Below are 6,429 nucleotides of genomic sequence, written 5' to 3'. Positions count from 1 at the left end.
TGGAAAATTTTTTTTTTTTTTTTTTGTACCGTGAATTGAACTCAGGTCCTTGTGCTTGTTAGAGGCAGGTGGTGGAAACACTGAAGTAAATCCCAGGCCCTGGAAAACTTTCTTTAAGATCAGAATAAGAAAAGGATGCCTATTTCTGCCAGTTTTATTTAATAACATATTGGAGGTCTTTGCGAGAGATATTAGGCAAGGAAATTAATAAATAATCAGAATTTGAAAAGCAAATAAAATTATCTTTGCTACATAATCATACATAAAAATCCCTACTGACACCAACCAAAACATTGATAGAACTTATAAATTAATTCAGTAAAGTTGCAAAATGAAATATTAATATTAACAAATTAGTAATATTTCTGAACTAGGGCTGGGGATTTAACTCTGTGGTGCCACCACCTGCCCCTGAAGTGCAAGGTTCTGACTTCAATACCTGGTACCAAAAAAACAAAAACAAAAACAAAAGAAAACAACTATTTGAAAAAGAAACCAAGAAAAATTTCAATTATAAGAGCTATAAAAACTGAAATATTGAGGAATAAATTTAACAAAGGAGATAAATCTCTGCCCACTGAAAACTAAAAAGCTCTAATGAAATAAATAATTAAATAAAAATAAATGGAAGAAATATTCCATGTTCATGAATTGGAAAGAATATTACTAAAATATTCCTAGTACCCAAAATGACTAACAGATTCTATGAAGTTTTTATGTGACTTCCAATGATTTTGTTTGAAAATTTAAAAATTCTAAAATTTATGTAGGACTACAAAATATCCTGAATATCCAAAGCAACTTTGACCCAAAATAAATGAATAAATGATCACAGTATCTGATTTCAAAATACAGTAAAAGAACATAGTAATCAAAACAGTTTGGTACTAACACAAAACTAGATACATAAACCAATGAAACGGAGTGTAAAGGCTAGCAATAAACCCACATATGACTAGTCGTTTGCATTTTTGACAAGTAGGCAAAGTGCACCAAATTAATATTAGTTTCTTCAATAAACACCATGGGGACAACTGGATATTCCCATGAAGAATGAAATTGGACCTTATATCATACTGTATACTCTAGACACTCAGAATTAATTAATAACTTAACACCTGCCATTATAAAGTACTAGAAAAAAATATAGTGAGAATTCTCCATGAATTTGTCTGAGCAATGATTTTTTTGAATTTGAAATCAAAACATAGTCAACAAAAATAAAGGCAGACTGATAGGATTATATCAAATTAACACTAACAGATACATAAGTTATCATATCTGTATGTATAGCAGAATATAATTTAGACTTTAAGTAAGAGGTAATCCTGCAATTTGCAACAACATGAATTAACACAAAGGGCATTATACTAAAAGAAATAAGCCAAGCACACAAAAAAGTGTATATTTTATGAGGATGCCCATGTGAAATCTAAAAAAGCTAATTTCAGAAGCAGATATCACAATGATGGCTGCCAGGTGTGAGAATGAGGATGGACAAGTGCTTGTCAAAAGGTAAAAGACTGCATTGGACAAAAATGTGAACAACACTGACAAAATCTACCAGGCTATGAATAAAACTAATATATGAGACCTACAAATATTAGAAATATGTAATAGATAAGAAGTAATTAGAATTGTTAGAAGAAATCAAAAGTTAAGCAAACTTTAGTATAATTGTCTTATGTATTTCATATGCTTTGTAGTCTATTAATCTGCTTGTTAATCTACATGTATGGCAGCTTTATAAGGATTTATGAGATAAAGAAATGAATTTGATGCTGGAATAAAGGGGAGAAGGGAGAAGGAAAAAGAATTGAGATGTGTTTTGAACATGTACCCATGTGCTGTAAACACATAATGGTAAAAATTTTTAAATTTAAGAAAGAAAATAATATTTTCTCTTGTGAAAGGAGAAAATATGGGAAAAGAGTATAAGTGGCCGAAATATATAAAAATATTTTGTGCTGCATTGGTATCTACCAGCTTAACTGATAATTAGTGAAATGTATATTAAAATTATTATGAAATACTTTTTGCCCAGCAGTTTTGGCAAGTTTTAAAAACCACCACCCTGAAGGATGTAAGTACTATGGAAACTCTGGTCATGAAAAATGAACCTTTTCTTGGGAAACAATGTGACAATATTTGGAATCTGAAAGTGCCCAGAAATTCCAACTATTTCAGTCCTCAAGTGAATTATATAAAACATCCAAGTTATATTGTTTCAATGAGGAAAAAAACTAGAAACATTGTAAACATAACATTGTAAATGGGAAATAGCAAATATTAAATCATATTTTTCTACTACAATGAGGAAGTTCACAGAAAATGCTATTATTCCTCATATATATAATGATACAATGTATAATGGACAAAAGTACATAAAATAGAAGAATAAAAGTGCACTAGATCTCAAACTGTCAACATGCATACTTCAGTGGAAGAGAAAGGATATGGGTTCTGAGAACAACAAAATTTGAAAATAATCAGAGATTTTAGTGTTTTAGACAATCCTATGCACTCATTTATGATTATATACATGTATTATATATTGTTTTGGGTACCATTAATATTTATTTAATATTAACAAATATATAACAATGTCTAATGAAGAAAATATTTGCCCTAGACTCATAGTGAGCCCTCTTTGCTATAAATACATAGTAAAGTGAGTTAAAATGTAAAGAGCAAAAAATTTAAGGGCTGTGTGAATGCTCCAAAACAACCATCAAGAAAAATACAGCACAAAAAACAGAGCAAGCATCCATCAATACATCGATTATATTCACTATGTTAGAAAGCTTTGTACCCAAAGAGGGAAAGAGGATATGACACTGACTAATACTGACCAACAGCTGGACAAATATCGAAGGTTGACTAGAACTGCAATAGCCTCATTATCATTGTAGGATAGGAACCCTGGATGAACTCTACAAAGACTAATGTGTGGGCCTAGTGAATAGCATAAAGAGAGAAAGTTTGAAATTCATAATTCCTCCACTTAAATGAAGCTAGTATTCAAAACAATTAAACAATTGAAGAATTCAAGTATAAAGAAAACCTAAATAGAAAAATCACTAAGATAATTATATTTAATTTATTCAAAGAGATAAGATTTTTTAAGTATTTACAAAAAATCAATAAGAAACTTTGAAAGTAAGGGGGAAAGTGAAAAAAAAGAGCAGGTGGAAATATTCATCGAACTTTGCTTTAAAAAATAACATTCAACTGAGAGACAAGTCTATAATCTGAGTGAAGTAGATTTAATTAATGGAAGCAAATTTTCTCAGAATGCAGCATAAAAGAACAAAGATACTTTTGAATGTTAAGGAATATTTTTCAATTAATAAGTTCCAGAAGAATAAATGAAGGAATATTAATGAAGTCTTAGCTTAAAATTTTCCAGAATTAAAAAAGTCCTGAGTCAAGAGATTAAGAGACTAAGTGGGTTGATTTTAAATTAACCCATTCCTAAACACATTGTAAGGTATCTTTTCATTTTTGATCTCTCCAGTAGACAAAAAATTAAAACAAAGTCTAAATTCAAGTGAACACAAACAAGTAGTTTTGCCAGTAGACATACAGTAAATTTCAAAAATAATGGGAAAATATCTTCTAACTCCTTGAATTCAAAAGTCAGTCCAAACCATTTTTGGACAAGCATAAACTCAAAATATTCCATAGCAAGAGATAATTCTTCCTTTAAAAATTCTTAAGGTAAATAGATGGTAAATCTATATAGAGAGAACTTAATAGTACTAACAATAATCATATATTTATAATATTAGTGCTTTGTTAGTACAGAATATGGAAAATATTTGTGAAACCCTGCTTGAAATAGGGCACCAAAGAACTGTCACGGACCTTAGTGTCCATGAAGTCAGGCACTGTGTTCTCAGCACCAAGAGCAGCGTTTTTGTTTAATATGCAGTCAATGCTTTTTTTAATTGACTAGTTTGGGAATTAATAGTTTTAATGATAGGGATTCAACAGGTGTGAATTCTTGTACGAGGAATGCTCTGTACCTGGTGGGAAATGTACTATTTCAGAATTTGTTTTGTAACCTGTACCACACGCCATACTCAAACTTTCAGTCCATTTTGTTCACTTTCTCATTTATCTGGTCACTTCATGGACATTGCTGATAAAAGGATAATATTTATTTATTAAGTTTATACTATTTGAAAAGTATTCTTCCTTAACCTGAATTCATTCTAACTTATACATAATAACATAAAAATAGTGGGGGATAAAATGGGGAAAAGCAGGTACATAACAGTGAGGAAACATGGTGTTTGAAGATATGTGTATGTAGCATCGTGTATAATGCATGATACTGCAAACATATCTATATCTTCAAGTATTTACAAATTCTTCATGGTAAAATTATCCTATGTCCCTTTTCCAAGATTTTAAAAATACAAAGTGTATTATTTTCTGTAGTCGCGTTACTGTACAGTGGAATATCAAACTTTTACTGCTAACTATAATTTAGTGCCCATTAATCAAGCTCCCTCCTCCAGCTTCAATTTCCCAATCTTGCCATTCAACTCTGAACTTATATGAGATCATCATTTTTAATTTCTTATATAATTGATATCTTTCAGAATTTTTCTTTCTATATCTTCTTATTTCATTTAATATAATGACATCCAAGCTATCCATGTTGTTGCTAATAATATTAGATTCTCTTTTACATCTGAGTAGTATTCCATTACATGTGCAACAAATTTTATTTATTCATTCATCAATGGATGGACACTGAGATTTTTTTTTATATTTCTTGGCTATTATGAATAGTGTGATAGATGTCTCCCCAGCATATAACTTTCATTTCTTTTTAGTATGCACCTTAAGATAACAGCTGGATTATATAGCAGATCTATTTTTAATTTGTAAAAGACACTCCATATTTTTTCATAATGGCTACACTCATTTACACTTCTACCTTGTAGTGTGTATGGGTTACATTTCCTTCAAATTCTCACCTTTCTAAATGTAGGTTTTTTAATTTTTATTCTTTAATAATAGCCGGTCACATTGAGGTGAAGTGATATCTAATTGTAGTTTTTGTTGAATTTCTGTGATGACTAGTTATGTTTGATGTTTTTATTCACATGCCTCTTAGCTATTTATATTTCTTCTCCTGAGAAATATTTTTTTAAATAAATTGCCCATTTGATAAATTGGGTATTGAATATTTTTTGCAGTTGAGTTTTAGGAGTTCCTTATATATTCTGGATACCATACTTTTGTCAGATATATAGTTCTGAAACATGTTCTGCCATTCTGCGAGTTTTATCTTCATTGTATTGCTTTGTAGAAGCTTCTCAGTTTGATGCAATCTCATTTGTGTATTTTTACTTTTATTTTCTGTGTTTTAAGGTCCTGTCTAATATATCCTTGCCCATTCCAATGCTGAGGTAATTTTCACATATTTTCTTCTAGTATTGGGATTTTATATTTAAGACTTCAATCAATTTTGATATTTACAAATACAGAAGAGATCTTCCAAGTAGGCAGCCTAAAAAGGTGTTAAATGATAAAGTAAGAAATTTCAAAACTGACTGTATGTCTTCATGCTTTGACTCAGAAACTTACAACTACAGTAGGAGGTTGAAGAGATGATTCCTTGAAGATGAGCTAAAACAGTTGCTTCATGTGTTGAACAAATAAGGACATATAAATCTATTGTTTAGATTTCTAGAAAGAAACATTTAAAATTTTCACTATATTCTTTGTAATATCAAAGATATTGTTAAAACCAATATAATGCATATTTTAAATATGCGCCAATATAAATTATATTAAAGAATCAGATGAAATAAATAGAATAATTAGAAGATAAATGGTTTAGCAGGAAAGGGCAGATCATCCTAAAACATATTAAGTTTAATTATAAAACAAAAGACTACAGACTACCTTTACAATCAGCTCTGCTTTATACATGAATTGACTTCAAATAAATTACATTCAATGTTCATAAGAACACAGATAACAGAGGATAACTGCAGAGCTCATTTCATTTCTAAGGCTTCTGTCATTGTGTGTGTGCATGATTGATATGTATGTCTCTATGTATTTCTTTTTATAATGAATTTCCTTACATTATCACTCTAAATATTTCTTTTTCCTCATTGGGTTTATTGGTACATTTTAGGCTTAGAGTACAGTTATATTCATTATTGGTATCTTGTACCTTTACATGGCAAGTCTTGGTTCTCATTTGTTTAAATATAATGATGCAGAAATCATGTATTCTACTAGGGTTAGTTCAGTCAAATTGTCATTATAGAAGAAACTGGTAACAGCATAAACCCACAGAAAGTCCCAGAAATATTAGAGTTTAATCCTTGCCATCTGACCAAGCAGATGTCAAAACTACCAATAGCAATTCTCTCATACTTTGAGTTACCACGGTGATTT

The sequence above is a fragment of the Fukomys damarensis genome, unplaced genomic scaffold (genome assembly GCF_012274545.1).
Source record: "Fukomys damarensis isolate Sample0158 unplaced genomic scaffold, DMR_v1.0_HiC HiC_scaffold_14, whole genome shotgun sequence".
NCBI lineage: Eukaryota > Metazoa > Chordata > Mammalia > Rodentia > Bathyergidae > Fukomys > Fukomys damarensis.
The sequence above is the reverse complement of the archived record's forward strand: the minus strand, read 5'-3'. Positions refer to the sequence as shown.